At 47.1% G+C, this 19287-nt stretch overlaps 1 long non-coding RNA gene across 2 annotated transcripts in view; it reads left to right on the top strand.

Moving 5' to 3' along the window:
- Positions 1 to 13290, top strand: part of LOC141088822 (uncharacterized) — a 39191-nt gene extending 25901 nt beyond the window's left edge. For both annotated transcript variants that reach the window (XR_012232070.1, XR_012232069.1), the window contains one exon: positions 10547 to 13290. This is a non-coding gene — a long non-coding RNA (uncharacterized lncRNA). The remainder of the gene's footprint in view (positions 1 to 10546) is intronic.
- Positions 13291 to 19287: the final 5997 nt, after the last annotated feature.

The following is a 19287-nucleotide window of genomic DNA, read 5'->3' as shown; positions in this document are numbered from 1 at the left end:
ATCTGTCTGGAGGACAAATTCATGTTTAAAGTCTGGGGCCACCAAAACGGGTTGCTTACAAAGAGCTCCCTTCATTTCTTGGAAGGCTGACTCTGCTTCTTCGGACCAGTTGACCATCACTGACTTTGTCCCCTTAAGCAGATCAGTTAGAGGTGCAGCCATTGTGGCGAAGTTTGAGATGAACCTCCTGTAATATCCCACAATCCCCTGGAAGGCTTTAACTTGCTTCGACAGAGGTCTTGGCCATGTTTGAATTGCCTCCACTTTATTGATTTGGGGTTTGATCTCGCCACGCCTCACTACATATCCGAGGTACTTGGCTTCCTCCTTACCCAAGGCACACTTTTTCGGGTTTATTGTAAACCCCGCCTCCCTTAGAGTGTCAAACACTGCTTGGACCTTTTCCAGGTGAGATTCCCAGTCCGGGGTAAAGATGACGATAGCATCCAGGTCCGCGGCAGCGTATAGTTTATGAGGTGCAAGGATTCTATCCATAGCCCTCTGGAAGGTTGCCGGAGCTCCCTGCAGGTCAAACGGCATCCAGACATACTGGAGCACCCGTCTGGTGTGGAGAATGCTGTCTTCTCCTTGGCTTCCTGTGCCATGGGGATCTGCCAGTATCTCTTTGTCAGATCCAAAGTGGTTATGTACCTGGCAGGTCCAAGCCTCTCGATGAGCTCATCAACGCATGGCATGGGCTAAGCATCGAACTTGGAGACCTCATTTAGCTTCCGGTAATCATTGCAGAACCTCCATTCACCATCAGGTTTTGGGACCAGGACAATCGGGCTCGACCAGCCGCTCTTGGATTCCTAAATGACCCAGAGTTTCAACATACGTTGCACCTCCTTGGAGATTACCTCTCGCCGGGCCTCAGGAATATGATACGGTTTCACGTTCACCCGCACATGTGGCTCGGTCAGAACTTTGTGCTCCACCACCTTCGTGCACCCCGGCAACACTGAGAACAGGTCCCTCTTTTTCTGGAGTAACTCCTGGCACTGCTGTTTCTGGGCCTTCGATAGCGTCTCCGCTATGGTAACCACTTCAACCTCCCCTTCTAGGTTGCCGAGCAAGCACGGAGTTACCACTGGCTCTCTATATTGCCACGGCTTGATGAGGTTGATATGGTAAACCTGGCATGGCTTCCGTCTTCCGGGTTGGTGGATCTTGTAGTTCATGTCTCCCAGCCTCTTCACCACCTCATATGGCCCTTGCCACTTGTCCAAGAACTTACTCTCCACCGTCGGGATTAGCACGAGAACTCGGTCTCCCTGATTGAACTGCCTCACTCTGGCTGACCGGTTGTAGACCCTGGCCTGAGCCTCTTGTGCCTGGCGGAGATGTTCTTTAACAATGGGCATCACCTTCGCAACCCTCTGCTGCACTGCTGCATCAGTGCCACATGCTCAATGACGCTTCTGTGGAGCGTGACTTCGGCTTCCCAGGTTTCCTTGGCTCTATCTAGGAGACCTCGCGGATGCCGGCCATATAGAAGCTCGAAGGGCAAGAACCCCGTGGAGGCCTGGGGAACTCCACGGATAGAAAACAGTAAATACGCTAAGAGACAATCCCAGTCTCTACCATCTTTCTCTATGACTTTTCTCAGCATGCTCTTCAGTGTCTTGTTAAACCTCTCAACAAGGCCATCTGACTGCGGATGGTACACTGAAGTCCTCAACTGGGAGATTTGCAAGACTGCACAATTCCCTCATCACCTTGCTCATAAAAGGTGTTCCCTGGTCGGTCAGGATCTCCTTCGGCAAACCAGTCCTGGAAAACACATGGACCAGCTCGCGGGCTATACTCTTCGCGGAGGAGTTTCTCAGGGGAATGGCCTCAGGATAGCGTGTGGCATAGTCCAGGATGACTAATATATACTGATGGCCCCGAGCTGATTTAACTAAGGGACCAACCAAGTCCATGGCAATTCTCTCAAATGGCACCTCAATAATGGGCAGTGGCACAAGAGGGTTCCGAAAATGACATGTGGGGGCAGTTAACTGATATGTCGGGCAGGACCTGCAATAGTTTGCTATTTCCCGGTGACACCCAGGCCAATAGAACCTCTGTACAATCCGTTCCTGCGTTTTTCCACCCCCAGGCGTCCCCCCTACCTCTGTACAATCCGTTCCTGCGTTTTTACACCCCCAGGTGTCCCCCCAAGATGTGTGAATGGGCCATGTCCAACACTTTCCATCTATAGGGGCCTGGTACTATTAACTGCTCTATCACCTCCTCCCTTATTTTCGTGACCCGGTACAACAATTCCCCACTCAACATAAAATAGGGAAACCTTGTGTCTGCTCCCGGCTCTTGTGCAACCCCAACGGTGACATTGTTAAGGGCTTCCCTCAGCGAGGGGTCCCTATGTTGGGCAGTCCCAAAATTCTCCCCGGCCACCCCTAACTCCGGGATGTCAGGTACAGGGGACCCTTCCTCTCCATCCCCAACAAGGACACATAAAGGAAACCCGTCTACATCTGGTGGTGGCGATACCTCATTGGGGTGGATTGGTTCCCTGCTCTTGCTAGCACACTCAGAACCCTTCCCCCACAGATCCCAAAACAGACAGAAATCCCGGCCAATAATTATAGGATGCAACAAATCTCGAACAATGCCAACTTCATGCGACACGGTGCCATGAGCTGTTTCAATGTTCACCCTGGCCATAGGGTAGTCCTTTGCATCGCCATGTATGCACCGAACGCCAGTCTTTTTACCCGGGAGTATGTTGAGAGGAAAACTGGCCCTCACAAGGGTCACCAAGCTCCCGGAGTCTAGAAGCGCCATTGCTGCTCGTCCGTTCACCTTCACGGGACACGCATGTGGCCCCTCGTTAGGTGGCGAATTCACACTGCAAGCTGGATATGCGTAGTATGAACTACGGCGTCCCATGCTGCAGTCCATCTGCTCGGTGGTCTGGGAACAACGGGCAGCTATATGTCCTGGCCTATGACACTTCCAGCAAATAATATCACCCGAGGGGACCTTGGGCACCGCCTCCCCCGCCCCTTTTGACCTTGGACACACCACCCCTTTTTGGGACTCCCCTGCTGGGACCCCCAATACGGAATGGGCTGCTTCCCCAAGGAACCTTCCATCCCCTGGTATCTCTCGACCAGCCCAACCAGTTCATGGGCATTTTGGGGGATCACCCTGGGCCACCCAAGTCTGTAGGGGTCTCTGCAGAGAATGCACAAACCAATCCATGACCACTCGCTCTACCATCTGTGTCGGGGAAGACGGCTCTGGCTGCAGCCATTTCTAGACCAGGTGCAACAGGTTGAACATTTGGGAGCGCGGCGGTTTGTCCCGGTGATAGGCCCAGCGATGAACTCGCTGTGCCCTGGTAGTCAATGTTACCCCCAAGCTTGCGAGAATTTCTGCTTTTAATTTGGGATACTCTCTGGCGTCTTGTACAGTCAGGTCAAAGTACGCCTTCTGGGGCTCCCCCGTTAGGTATGGGGCCAGTACCTCTGCCCACCTCTCTGGCTGAAGTTTTTCCTTCTCAGCCACCCTCTCAAACACCGTCAGGAAGGCCTCCACATCATCCTCAGGGGTCATTTTTTACAATGCGCGTCTTACCGCCTTCGTGACGTGGGTGGCATCAGCCGGACCTGGGGTTGGGGCGCTCGTCCTGCCCTCCTGGATGGCGGTTGCCAGAAGCTGCATCAGCTGCCATTGCTCCTGCTGGCTCTGCTGCCGTTGCTCCTGCTGGCTCTGCTGGAGCTGCTGTAAGAACAGCCTGTTGGCCTCCTGTTGCTGTGTCTGGGCCTGGACCAGGTGTTTCAGCAGGTCCTCCATTATTCCGGGTAGAGCTTGCTGCCTCGCTGAAAACTTTACCCAGGACATGCAGCAACGGTCTCAAGTCTCTGCTGGGAACTCTGCCCGCACGTCTAGCACCAATTGTTCAACTTCACCCGAAGTGCGCACAGCGGGCTCTGTTCACACGCAGAGGCGCCGCAACAAAAACATACAAAAAGGCTGAGCCTGTTAGAGTCACAGGCCTCAGGTAAATGCACACAAGGTATAAGGTCACAGGAGCAGGAACTAAGACAGAGCGGCTATGTCCATCTAGACCTACCATGTGTGCGGCGTCGCTACTGCGAACGCCAAGAAGGGCTGCAACTGCAGCGCGGCGCAGGACACTGCCGCTGGACAACACAGCTACAAAGCAGGCGCTATGTCGGACGCTAGCACAGAGGTGCGGTGTGCACAGTAGCCTAAGGCTTGCCACAGACTGGTGCAGACTACTGAACTAATTCCCTAACCACATGCGTAATATCAGAGGGAAGGGGTTTCATAATAAGTCAGTCACCAGAATCATACATCCGTCACCATTCACACATAGCAGTATAGTCTATACTAGCGCATGGTCGAACGGTCATGCGCGCTTTTTGTAGCCGTGCGGGACCTTCCAGATCTCCGAGATGGACCAGCGAGATCTGGAACAGGACCTGGGCACATGACTCCCGATCTCCAATGGGAGATCGTCTCGTGAGCATGCCCAGTAGGAGCACAGAGGGACTTAGTCTCTGGAGCGGTCTGCTGCAAAGTAATCTCCTCTGCAGTAGATAGACAGCAGGAGACCACAGAATGTGAGGCTCTGGATTCCTGCAGAGCAGACGCAGAAACTTGACGCCTAACAGAAAGTATAAGCAACAGTTGCGTATCCAAAGCAGAATCAACTTAAAAAACCTAAGATCTACCCAGAAATAAAAGTCATTTTAAGGAAAAATGTGAGTTTTGTCTGCAAGAAATCAGGGCACCTAAATGCTGACTGCAGAGTCTGGAAAGATAGAATAAATCAGCTGAAAAAAGTAAAATAATCAAAGGGTTAAAAGTGCCATTACTGAAGAATATGTCACTTCAAGTACTGACGCTGAGTTTACTGTTAATGCATGTACATCAAAGCGTGCATGGTGCATAAACTCTGGGGCAACTTGCCATATGACTAATGACAGAAGCTTCTTCTCTAACCTTGACCGAAGTAAGTCAGAGAATGTGATCTTAGCTATTGGTCAGTATATGAATTCAGAGTAAATAGGAAATGGATACATTAATTGTCAAGTCTCCCCAACCCAAAGCAGAGAGATCCCAGTAATGGAAGTGTTTTATGGCCCTAGTTTTGAAAGCAATCTGTTATCTGTGAGACAAGGAGATAAAGTTACATTTAAAGATGACAGCTCTATCATCTCAAAAGAAGGTCACACAATAGCAGAAGGAAAAATCAAAGATGAGTTGTACCAGTTAAAATACAAGGAATGTATATACACTGCTAAACCTGAACAGCACAAGAATTGTATCCGTGTGTGGCACACGCATCTTGCACATAGAGACCCAGAAGCAATAAGAAAGTTAGTTAAAAAATGACACGCTGATGGTATTACAGTCAAACTGTGTAATCAGACAATGAAATATATAAGCTGCCTTAAAGGGAAAATGTCAAGAAAATTATTTCCTAAGAATAGTACGACAAAAGCAGAACAGCTTCTGGACTTATTGCACACAGATGTTTGTGGTCTAATATTTTCTCACTTTTATTGATGATTATTCAAGATATACCATTGTTTTTCTGCTTCACTGCAAAGATGAAGTTCCAGAGAAACTTGAAATGTATCTTGCTGAAGAATATAGCAAATTTGGGAGAATGCCAAAAATTCTTTGTGCAGATAATGGAACTGAATATACAAGTAATGAGACAGAAAGTGTTTTAAGGAAAACATACAACCCTGAACAAAATGGTGTAGTGGAATGAAGGGACTGGATACTATGTGAAAGTGGAAGAAGTATCCTATTTGATGCAGATTTGCCAACAACATATTGAGGTGAAGCAATCATAATAGCTTGCTATCTTCAAAACAGACTACAAGGTAAAGCTACTGTGAAATCTCCATTTGAGCAATGGAACAGTAAGTAACCTGAACTACAACACATAAGAATATTAGGAAGTAAAGTCATTGTACATATTCCCAAAGAAAAATGTACCTGTCATGATCTGCTGAGTTCGTGGGATCAGGTAGTTTAGAGGATAATCTGACAGCCTCACTCTGAGATTCTGGGAGGCTTTTTTATAGCCTCATTGTGGGCTCACTCCTTGTCACTTATACTCAGACCCTGGAGTGTGTGACTCTGGTGTGCTTTGTGACTGCGATACTTTATGCTTGCTTGGTTTTGATCCGGTTCTGTTCCTGTTACGAGTTCTGCCTGTTCCTTTTGTACTGCTCTGCTATTCCCGTGTATGACTCTTTTGCCTTGGACCTGACTACTCTCTGACTGCCTCCCTTATACTGCGCTGCTATCTCTGTGTATGATTCATTGCTTACGTTTTGACTATTCTCTGCTTGTCCCTCTGGTACCGCGCCGTCCTCCCCGTTTATGATCCCTGCTTGTCTGACCTGAGTTTCCCCAGCCTTTGCTCCAGGATTCCTGAAATTGAACCCTATCCTGCAGCAGGACGCTAAGCCACGCCCCCTGTGGTCACATGATCGTAGGTTCTTGTACTGCTAAACTACTTTCAGTGTCGCAGGTCCTGTTGTCTGAACTTTCCCTGCAGTATTGGACCCCGGGTCCTCCCGTAGTCTGGGTGAGTTACCCTGTTCAACCGCGGCAGCACGCCAGCGCTGACAGGATCCTGATAGTCCCAAGTGGGAATCTCATGTAAAAGAGGGTATCCTGATGGGCTAAAGTGAAACCCAGAAAGGATAAAGAATCCTGCCCCCACAAATAAACAAAGTCACAATAAGCAGAGATGTAGTGATTGATGAGGACTTTGTGTCGCTAAAGTTTCATGACATCATACCAGTAGTCCAGCTGAAGCAACAGCAGTCTCAGACACAATTTCAAAGTAACAAGGAAAAGAATGTAGAAGTATGGACCACTGAAGAAGCAACAGAAAAATCAGGTGAACCAGATGTCAGGAGATCGCCGAGATCAAACAAGGGTATACCAGCTAAGTGTCTATCCTACTTTGTTAAAGCACTGGCTGAGTCAGAGCCGCAGTCATGGGATGAGACGCAACAACTACCTGTCCATGAAAAACTGAAGTAGATTATTGCTGCTAATAAGGAAATGAAATCACGTCATCAACTTAAAACTTGGAAATTCACCAAACTATCACAAGGCAAGAAAGCGATCAAAAGCAAATGTGATTTTTAAGACCAAGTATGACTCTGTGGGCAAGGTTCACAGATCTAAAGCAAGATAAATGACAGAGGTCATTTGGTTAAAGCAATAATTAGGCGATCTTGGTAAGCCATCAACTCAGTCGACTGTGATTTATGAAGAGAACTAAGGATGCATTAAGCTTGCATGCAGTGAGTAGATCAATGTGAGAACCAAACACATTGACTTTACACATCATCACCTGTGTGATTTGATAGAACAAGGCATAATTGAGTTTGTTTATTGCGAGACTGACCAGATAATAGCTGATGTTATGACAAAGCCACTTCCAATTTGAAAAATTAAGAACCACTATGCGACTAACGGGATAAGTAGTTATTGACTGGGCTGGGGGGGTTGGAGTAATGCTTATTATTATATATTGCATCAACTACTATTTACTACTGTTTAGTGGTGACAGTGTTTCTGTCTCCAGCGGTAGTGTTGTACTGTCAGTGAAGTACTGTTACAAACAAAAAAATAACCAGGAGGCTCCTATTCGCTGTGTTGCTGGAGCACATTTTACTATCACTTTGCAAGTTGCTGATTTTGCTGATTTTGTAAATTTTCCACTGACAAATACATGAACAGTCTATAATGTTAAGAGTAGGTTAATTTTAACATTGAGAGACATTGGATTTTTATTTTATCAAAAATAAAATCCAGAAAATCACATTGTATAAATTATATAAATTTATTTCCATTTTGCAGTGAGAAATAAGTATTTGATCCCCTACCAACCACTAAGAGTTCTGGCTCCTACAGAGCAGTTAGACGCTCCTAATCAACTTGTTACCTGCATTAAAGACAGCTGTCTTACATAGTCACCTTTTATAAAAGACTCCTGTCCACAGACTCAATTAATCAGTCTGACTCTAACCTCTACAACATGGGAAGACCAAAGAGCTTTCTAAGGATGTCAGGGACAAGATCATAGACCTGCACAAAGCTGGAATGGGCTGTAAAACCACACGTCAGGCGCTGGGTGAGAAGGAGACAACTGTTGGTGCAGTAGTAAGAAAATGGAAGAAATACAAAATGACTGTCAATAGACATCGATCAGGGACACCATGCAAAATCTCACCTCGTGGGGTATCCTTGATCATGAGGAAGGTGAGTGATCAGTCTAAAACTACACTGGGGGAACTTGTTAATGATCTCAAGGCATCTGGGACCACAGCCACCAAGAAAACCATTGGTAGCACATTATGCCATAAAGGTTTAAAATCCTGCAGTGCCCGCAAGGTCCCCCTGCTCAAGAAGGCACATGTGCAGGCCCGTCTGAAGTTTGCCAATGAACACATGGATGATTCTGTGAGTGACTGGGAGAAGGTGCTGTGGTCAGATGAGACAGATGAGAAATGCTGCCTATAACCGAAAGAACACCGTCCCCACTGTAAAGCATGGAGGTGGAAACATTATGTTTTGGGGGTGTTTCTCTGCTAAGGGCACAGGACTACTTCACCGTATCAATGGGAGAATTGATGGAGACATGTACTGTAAAATCCTGAGTGACAACCTCCTTCCTCCACCAGGACATTAAAAATGGGTCGTGGCTGGGTCTTCCAGCAAGACAATGACCCAAAACATACAGCCAAGGCCAAAAAGGAGTGGCTCAAAAGAAGTACATTAAGGTCGTGGAGTGGCCTAGCCAGTTTCCAGACCTTAATCCCATAGAAAACTTATGGAAGGAGTTGAAGCTCCGAGTTGCCAAGCGACAGCCTCAAAATATTAATGATTTTGAGATGATCTGCAAAGAGGAGTGGAGCAAAATTCCTCCTGACATGTGCGCAAACCTCATCACCAACTACAAAACACGTCTGATGTCATAATGGTTGCCATGGCGACGCTGATGTCATCATAGGTTGCAAGCCCCGCCGCTCATTATGATGTCATAAGGTTGACTATGGGATGGAGGATATGTATGACGGGTATATGGGCACGGGACTATGGGATGGAGGATGTGTGATGGGTATATGGGCACTGGACTATGGGATGGAGGATATGTATGACGGGTATATGGGCACGGGACTATGGGATGGCGGATATGTATGATGGGTATATGGGCACAGGACTATGGGATGGAGGATATGTATGATGAGTATATGGGCACAGGACTATGGGATGGAGGATATGTGTGATGGGTATATGGGCACGGGACTATGGGATGGAGGATATGTGTGATGGGTATATGGGCACGGGACTATGGGATGGCGGATATGTGTGATGGGTATATGGGCACGGGACTATGGGATGGCGGATATGTGTGATGGGTATATGGGCACGGAACTATGGGATGGCGGATATGTGTGATGGGTATATGGGCACGGGACTATGGGATGGAGGATGTGTGATGGGTATATGGGCATGGGACTATGAGATGAAGGATGTGTGATGGGTATATGGGCACTCGACTATGGGATGGTGGATATGTATGATGGGTATATGGGCACGGGACTATGGGATGGAGGATGTGTGATGGGTATATGGGCACGGGACTATGGGATGGAGGATATGTATGATGGGTATATGGGCACGGGCCTATGGGATGGAGGATATGTATGATGGGTATATGGGCACTCGACTATGGGATGGAGGATATGTATGATGGGTATATGGGCACTCGACTATGGGATGGAGGATATGTATGATGGGTATATGGGCACGGGCCTATGGGATGGAGAATATGTATGATGGGTATATGGGCATGGGACTATGAGATCAAGGATGTGTGATGGGTATATGGGCACTCGACTATGGGATGGAGGATATGTGTGATGGGTATATGGGCACGGGACTATGGGATGGAGGATAATTATAATTTGCTATAACTAACCACAGTTAGTTACTATGTCCGGGCAGCGCCGGGCTCTTCATCTAGTTATATATATTAATGTTATATGAACCATGCTGGTATAACCTGGGCATTGTGTGATACATTTTATGATTTTTTACATCTAGTCTCTTTCTTAAGAATTCAATATATATGCTGTAAAGTCTTCTCTCAAGGTTGCCAATAGTTTCATTAAGGAGGCACATGATGCAGAACCGCAGAGCAGTGAAGGGGTTAACCGCATTGAGTGCAGCAGAGGTGGATGAGAGATATTTGTCCAATTTAGTAGGAAAAAAAACAGAAGAAGAAGAGTCTGGCCGATCACATCCTGATCAGACACCTTCCTCCTTAAGAAGAAATCAAAGCGTAATAGTTATGGATAGGCTATTAAGCTGCAGCCCATCACTGTTCAAAGAAATTACCATTTTTTACAAGGTGTGATGTATGGTTCCCATGTAGCCGTCATAAGCCATTTCCCCTTAAATAAGAACGGAATATGTTTTCCCACCAAGCTGTCACATTAACCGGCTTTGATTTGTATTTCAGAAACACAGAGAAAATGAATGTGAGATGCGGTGGGATTCGCTCTGCGTCGCAGACAAGAGGAAGCTCCGTGCTTCCCGTCCATGTATCACCATCACCGCTAATTCCTGCAACATCCGCTGTGTCTGATCCGCACAATGCCCCCGATGCACACAACGCACTCACCGGTCGGGCCGCAAACCCACCAAGGGAAAAATACGCTCAGATCATAAAGGATCACATCCTGATATATCATAATCTCTGGGTTTGGACCTCCTAAAAAATAAGGAATTGTAGCAATGACCCCAGTAATGAGATTAAGAGATTAATGGAATTGCTTTATTATGCGGCATCGACTCTAGTAATGTCCCTGCAGGACTGCGGGAAGGAAAAGATCTTCTCTCCTCTCCTTCAAATGCTGAATGAAGAGGGGAGGCGCTGATAATGGCAGCCTGTATTCTGCAAGGGATTGCTCCATTTTCCTTGTGATTGGAGGAACTCTGGTAATTGCCTTGTAAGACTGAGGGAAAGAAAAAAATCTCCACTGCTCTAATGCAGAAACCACATGAAGACTGGAGCCTTAATTCTCGAAAAGGAGCGCTCCTTTCTCTTTACAGGATGTAGCAGCCCGTACTCTGTGAATGGAGTTCTCTGCCATGGAAGTAACTCTGATAATAATCCTTCAAGACAGTGAAGTGAAAAGATCTCTAGGACGATCCTGTAAACACCAAGTGAAGATTTCAGCTGCTGTTGTAGGCAGCCTGTATCCATCAATGGAGCGATCAAGCCCTTTTGTAGCAGAGGTGACTCCGACAAACACCAAGCAAATTTTTGGAATCAGTAACTATAAGCTGGGTCCTGTCTGCCACAATCAGTATATAGCTGCTGTTTATGGCAGCCTGTGTTCTGTGAATGGAGTGCGCCACTTCCTCTACATACATATCAGCAGTTAATATAAAGTTCAATAACTCTGGAATTGTACGGTAAATTTCAAAAATGAAAAAATATGAATAGTCAAGGGAGCAGGGGAAATAAAATAAGAGCAAAATACTGTCCTGGTGACAGGTCCTCTTTAAAAACCATACACAGCAGTCAGGCAGAGAGTTCAGGAACAGCGGCCAGGCAGAGCTTTCAGGACCAGGGACAGCGGCCAGATAGATGTTGGGAAGGTGACTTGACGGACAGACTGGACAGGAAGTAGGAGGGGACGGTTTGTGCACTATAGATGGAGATGGCAATGACAGAAGGGTAACAGCTGGGAAAGATAGAAAAGGGAGTGCAGTACCTAGAATTGACCACAAGATGGCAGGGGGGAGTGAAGTTCGGGACTTGACATCAGCATAGGGCTTAAGAAACCGCTTAGTCATGGGGGGCGGGGAGATAGGAACCCAGGAGGGAAATTCCCACTGATAGAGGGGATAAATAGGACAGGTTAGGGTTCCAGGCGAGGCTAGTCCCGGGAGGAGCTCAGGAGGAGAGGACAGAAGACTGAGACCGGTGGAAGAGTTCGACCCGGGGAATGACAGGAAAAGACAGTCAGGGGGCTGGCCCTGACACGACAGACCGCAGGGCAGATGAGGCCCCGGGGGCACCGACTGGACGACAACCTCGGGCAGGAGAAGCGCTGGCGGTAGATTGGTCTAGGGCAGCCCCAGCAAAAGATCCGCGAGGGACGTCACTTCGACAGAAGGAAAGGTGAAGGTACCCGGGCCTGGAAACGGAGAACTGTAAAGGAACTGCGGTGCATGGCTATGGTCGTCAGGAGGACGGCCAATAAACCCGGATCTGTTACAACTGAAATCTGCCTCCGTCTCGTCTTTGCATCGCCTGGTGTCTGTGTCGTCTGGACGTGGTAAGCAGTGGACCACCCCCCCAATCTGGCCCCTAGCACATTGACACCATGTAAGATCGACCACAGAGAGGTGAGAAGTTGTGTCCTGGTTGCCTATATGGTCAGGGCTCGATCACAGCCCCCCTGTATTGTACAGGGAGAAGCCGCCTTCCCAGGAGAGACCCCACTAATTTCCTTCCAGGCTCTGCTACGTTTGTAGCGAACTTGTCTTGATCTCCCTGTCTCAACTTCCAATCCTGAGTGAATGTTTCCCCGATTCTCCTCCGGTGCTGCCCCTATCAGTCAGAATGAGTGACCACCCATTATGGCACTACTTCTGTTAGTACTAGACATTACAGCGAGAGATCAGCAGCGCCCACCCTGTGCACGAGTGACCTTGCCCACAACATCAAGGAGCTTCGACCAATAAAAAGATATATAAAGGCGTAAATCAGCCTGACATTGGTGAGATTCACTTTATGGGGGATGTTTCTTCCTATCGATTGGTGGAGGAGGTCTCATCTCCCATATTCCAAGGTCCAGTACAGCCAGAACGGCGTCCATTATTTTCAGTGACATTTCCAGGAAGCCTTTCCTCCTGCTCCTCTGTCACACCAACATATCCCAATGATTTAATGGCGCCCTAGAATGAACCAATCGTTTTCCAGCCCGGAGAATCCTCCAGCGACGCGGGTCATGAGCGAAAATAAAATGTTAAGAAAAAAATAGAGACAGGAGTTAACGCAACGTCTGTTCAATCAGCTTGGAAAGTATTTCTGCATGCGGACGCCGGGTGCGTTCTGCTCAATTCCCTCCGGCTGAAATGCCAATTTTCTGCATTGCCGGCGCTGCGGTTGCCGATGGAACGGCTCTGTTAATAAACTGCACAAAATAACTGAGCAATTAAGCAATTAAACTGTTTTGATATTTAATTTAAGGCGCTGGCTCTGAGCTGCTGCTTCATTTCTTTGCTTTTTTTTTTTAGTGTGGCAAACAGGACGACGTGGGGTCAAGCAGAATGACACTGGAGGGCGCAGATTGTGCATCCGGGGTGCAATCATTAAAAGTCCACGGGATTAAGTTATGATGACTAAGAATATTTAAATGAGTAAAAGTGGAGACAGTCAGAGCAAAAAGCATCTGAGAAGACGCGCCGTCCCATGGAGACCACCGCAAGACAAGAGCAGTAACAGAGCCTGGGAGCCGGGGTGGGCACACCGCTAGTGCAGCATGGGGCCCAGGAGGTAAGGGGCCACATCCAGCTCTACAACTGATAGAATTGTGCATTGTGATGAGATATTGGGCTGCACAGGGCCCATATATTGTTCTTGCACAGGGGTCCTCTTCTGTCTGTATGTGTCCGTCCCTGCCTTGAAGAACGGGAGATCCCCAAAAAAGTCAGCACGGGGGGGGGGGGGGACACATAAAGTGAAGATCACATATAATACCTGGGTGCTGACATTCCCCGATCACACCCTGCCGGAGTTCATGCATCACTCTTCATATTAGCCAACACCTGTCTTCCAAAAAGTCAGTAAGACCCCAAAACTGCAAGATGCTCCCATTCCATGCCCGCTTCCATTTCTGCGACGCTATAAAAAGACTTTGGTGCCGATTCATCATTCATTATCAGCTGTTTTTCTTGCACCAAATTCTTCAAAATGGAGCAAGTGGTTCATGAATTTTTCCCCAAAATAAAAAAAATGGTCTTTAGTTTTGCATTTAATCCTTTTTTTTTGCATCATTTTAGAGCAAAAAGTCATGTGATCCACAAAATGTCAAACACAAAATAAAAGAAGATTGGAAAGACACAAAGCCCAAATATGGTCTTATCTGGGTAAAATGCCAAAAGGAATAATTGTCTAATGGTGCTCACCTGTTCGGGTTGTGCGCTAACGCTTAGGCTGCTGCAGACCCACGAATGGATGAAAGTGCAGATAATGGAGAAGCGAATGGGTTAAATCTGCGCTGCCATGTGGAAATCAAGAAGGATGAATCCGAATGTAGGTGGTTTCTTTGTCAACGCGTTTCGAAGTATACATACTTCTTCTTCCGGACAATCACGGTCATGGCAGCGCAGATTTAACCCATTCGCTTCTCCATTACCTGCAAACACCAAAACTCTGGCGTCCAAAAAAATTCTCTCTGGGGGAGAGGACTGGAATACAATTGTGCAAAAAAAAACCCTGCAACTTTTTTAAAAAAGTTGCTTTTTTTTTAATCCGTCTAAAAGATTTGGAGAGGTCACAATGATGTAAGAATCGGAAAATGAGCAATGCAACAAGAGACAACTTTTAAAAAAGGTGCAAATGAATTCGTCAGAGATACTGAAACTCATTAATGGAGAGGTATTCACGCCAAAAATACTGGCGAAAATGTAATGATGAAGTGTGAACTTTGTACTTTAAGACTTCATCATTTTTCAAGATTTTTGCTCCCTGTCGGCGAATGAAAAAACATTTGACATTTTTGCTTGTTTTTTATGTTCAGAAAACCAGTCATAGATGGATAGATAGATAATGATGGCTAAAGAGATCCCACCATTGCCCCCAGGCTCCAAAAAGAAAAGTCACTTCTGCTCTGTGGTCTGGGGATCTCGTAGTCGTGGCGTCGTGTTCGCGGTCGGTAATCCAGACAACAAATGTGTAATCGCTTTCTGATACATTAAACTTGCTTTGTTTTTAATCTAATTGAAGTTGGCATTTAAGCAGTAAATTGGCATCATAGGCGGCGGAGATAAGAAGGTAGCCGGTCATTACCGTACTTATTAAATGTCAATCAGCAGCTTAGCAATTAATGCTTATGTAATCACCGCGCTACAACGAGATGGTTAAATGCCAATTAAAGCGGTTCAACAATCTCCCGCCATCTGAGGCATTAATAAGGCTCTTATTACAGATTAGTTGCCATCAGCGTTTTCGTGGCATTCTGGTTCACTTCACCTACCTATGGCAACTTTCACTGCGACTGATTGCGGTTAACCCGTGATTGTGATGTATCGGCCTCCCGGGGAGTAAACGGTTAACGTCAATGTATTAGAGCCGGAATTGGGATCCCAGGCTTTAATAAGCGATGAGAGGCTGGCGGCCATATAAACGGTGCAGCGGTTATCGCCCAAGTATTCCCAATTCAATATCAACACATATTCAGCAATCTTGGAAAGTTTAGTAACAACCACAAAAAATATCTCCTATCCGGGTCACCCAAACCAGTCGCTGCGTCATCGGGACTCTCATAGAAGTGAATGGAAACATCACTGACAGCAAGCAGATATAGCAGATATCAGTCTGGACACGTCATCCGGACCAGCAGGAGAGAAGTTCATTCATCTTCAATCTTTCTTCAGACGTTTAGCTCATTTGCAATTTCTCTGGGAAAATATCGCACCTCGCACCGTAATTGTCAGGCGAGTCGTTATCACCTGAGCGACAAATAATGGGAGTAATGATAGGTTGGTGTCACCGCCGCCGGGTAAATAGCTGAACGCAAAAGTTACCATCTTTCTCCTGTCAATGGCGCCGCTGAGTAAAGTACAGGACTCGGCTTCAATCCATTCAGATTTGAGAAAAGTCACTGATTATCAACAGGATAAATTCACGGACGCGGTCGTCCGGCTCAATGACTTAATGAGGCACGGCCGCGTCTACGAGCCATTATCGCCATTAACTGCTTGACTGCAGCTCAGGAGATGCCATTGTATCAATAGAAATCCCCTTCTACGGCGTCTTGTCAGCGAACAGTATTCCATCATAGGATTTACAATCATGTTCAATGCGGACAAGGGAAAAAGAACCAAAATAAAGGAGAAGAGGGCGGCAGAAAAAGACCCAAAATATAAATATGGTGAGCTGCACTCACTATTCTGCTGGTGCAGTCACTGTGTATAAACATTACATTACTGATCCTGAGTTACATCCTGTATTATACCCCAGAGCTGCACTCACTATTCTGCTGGTGCAGTCACTGTGTACATATATTACATTACTGATCCTGAGTTACATCCTGTATTAAACTCCAGAGCTGCACTCACTATTCTGCTGGTGCAGTCACTGTGCACATACATTACATTACTGATCCTGAGTTACATCCTGTATTATACTCCAGAGCTGCACTCACTATTCTGCTGGTGCAGTCACTGTGTACATACATTACATTACTGATCCTGAGTTACATCCTGTATTATACTCCAGAGCTGCACTCACTATTCTGCTGGTGCAGTCACTGTGTACATACATTACTGATCCTGAGTTACACCCTGTATTATACTCCAGAGCTGCACTCACTATTCTGCTGGTGCAGTCACTGTGTACATACATTACTGATCCTGAGTTACACCCTGTATTATACCCCAGAGCTGCACTCACTATTCTGCTGGTGCAGTCACTGTGTACATACATTACATTACTGATCCTGAGTTACATCCTGTATTATACTCCAGAGCTGCACTCACTATTCTGCTGGTGCAGTCACTGTGTACATACATTACATTACTGATCCTGAGTTACATCCTGTATTATACTCCAGAGCTGCGCTCACTATTCTGCTGGTGCAGTCACTGTGTACATACATTACATTACTGATCCTGAGTTACATCCTGTATTATACTCCAGAGCTGCGCTCACTATTCTGCTGGTGCAGTCACTGTGTACATACATTACATTACTGATCCTGAGTTACATCCTGTATTATACTCCAGAGCTGCACTCACTATTCTGCTGGTGCAGTCACTGTGTACATACATTACATTACTGATCCTGAGTTACATCCTGTATCATACTCCAGAGCTGCACTCACTATTCTGCTGGTGCAGTCACTGTATACATACATTACATTACTGATCCTGAGTTACATCTTGTATTATGCTCCAGAGCTGCACTCACTATTCTGCTGGTGCAGTCACTGTGTACATACATTACTGATCCTGAGTTACATCTTGTATTATGCTCCAGAGCTGCACTCACTATTCTGCTGGTGCAGTCACTGTGCGTGTAGATGCACTGACACCCGCCTGCTGCCATCCCTGAGCACGCTCTGCACTGATGATAAACCGATCTCATAGCTGAATCCTATTTAGGAGATGGTCCTGGCATTTACTGGATTTTCTTGGGCGCCCTGAGGCCTTTTCACAGAAAATGAACCTCTATCTTTGAAGTTCGTGATGATCTGATAAATGGATGATTTAGATTTGCAATTCATCTTCATAACAATCTAAAGTTAATGCAAATTAAGAAAACATAAATTTGTGTCAATCTCAAACAATAATCCAGAAAATCCAATAATCCATAACTGCCCTCATTAGCAGAAGACGGAGCAGCGAAGGAAAAATCTATATTATTGGGCACAGGACTGTATAATGCATGTCCTAACCCAGATACCGGGAGAAATGAAAGGGAGAGGAGAGGGTCAGACCGAGCTCTAGGGAACACAGACACAGTGACAAAGGGCTGTTGCAAAATAAAAACTGCAACTGTCCAATTTATGTGCTACAAAAACAGCCTCCAAGCACTGCCCAAAAATGAGGCAAAAAGTAACAAACTGCACAAAGTTTTTGTTTTTTGCTCCACAATGGACAAAGTTAAAAAAGGCATAGACTTTTAGAAGTTGTTGCCTTTTCAATTTTTTAACTTGCTAACACAGTACCAAACCTTTTCTTCTTTTAACTTTTAAGATTACACCTGGACCCAAAAATAGTCATGCACAAATTTTTGTGCAAATATGCCCCTACTTATAGCAGGTGGAGATTTCATATTTTTAATTTTTTTTTGTTCCTTTAGGATGGTCCAAAATGCAAAAAATAAATTTTACAGTTTCGGTAAACCCCTCTCTGCCTCGGCTGCAGTTTTTTCTTAGTCATCCTCCCCGGGTCCAGCACTGAGTCTCTGCCGCTCCTCCTGGTTCTGCAGGTTAATGTTCTTCCTATTACGGCCGCCACCACCCCGGATACTCACCTTCCTGCTCCAACGTCACGGTGTCTCTCTGGCCGAGGCTCGCGGCGTCCTCCTCCAGCGCTGACAGGTCCACGGGCGACAGCGTCACTGCACTCTTTGTGCATGCGCTGTAGGCCACGGCCGCGTGTCTCCCCTCCTCCTTGAGCTCCGGCGGTGCCCTGACTCGAAAGCACTGTCGGACCAATGGGAAGCTGTAGTCAAGTATAGCAGGCCGCCCTCCTTCAGCAGAGGCGCCTGATCTTTGTGTTTTCTACTTATGGTTAGGCCTGTGTTCTCTCTCCCTGCCTAGTTCGAGCCACTCTCTCTGCTTGTGTCCCCCCCAGCCCTGCTCCATCCTGGTATCCCGTGGTCCCCTCCTGGCTCTGCAGGCCAAGTCCTTCCTGCCTCCTATGTCGGCTCCATCCTGGTATCCCGTGGTCCATTCCTGGCTCTGCAGTCCAAGTCCTTCCTGCCTCCTATGTCGGCTCCATCCTGGTATCCCGTGGTCCCCTCCTGGCTCTGCAGTCCAAGTCATTCCTGCCTCCTATGTCCGCTCCGTCCTGGTATACCGTGGTCCCCTCCTGGCTCTGCAGTCCAAGTCCTTCCTGCCTCGTGTGCCCGCTCCGTCCTGGTATCCCATGGTCCCCTCCTGGCTCTGCAGTCCAAGTCCTTCCTGCCTCGTGTGTCCGCTCCGTCCTGGTATCCCATGGTCCCCTCCTGGCTCTGCAGTCCAAGTCCTTCCTGCCTCCTATGTCCGCTCCGTCCTGGTATCCCATGGTCCCCTCCTGGCTCTGCAGTCCAAGTCCTTCCTGCCTCCTATGTCCGCTCCGTCCTGGTATCCCATGGTCCCCTCCTGGCTCTGCAGTCCAAGTCCTTCCTGCCTCCTATGTCCGCTCCGTCCTGGTATACTGTGGTCCCCTCCTTGCTCTGCAGTCCAAGTCCTTCCTGCCTCGTGTGTCCGCTCCGTCCTGGTATCCCGTGGTCTCTACCTGGCGCTGCAGTGCTGT

The sequence above is a fragment of the Dendrobates tinctorius genome, unplaced genomic scaffold (assembly GCF_039654945.1).
Source record: "Dendrobates tinctorius isolate UK_male_01 unplaced genomic scaffold, ASM3965494v1 ptg000041l, whole genome shotgun sequence".
Taxonomy (NCBI): domain Eukaryota; kingdom Metazoa; phylum Chordata; class Amphibia; order Anura; family Dendrobatidae; genus Dendrobates; species Dendrobates tinctorius.
This window is presented reverse-complemented; position numbering and strand designations above follow the sequence as displayed.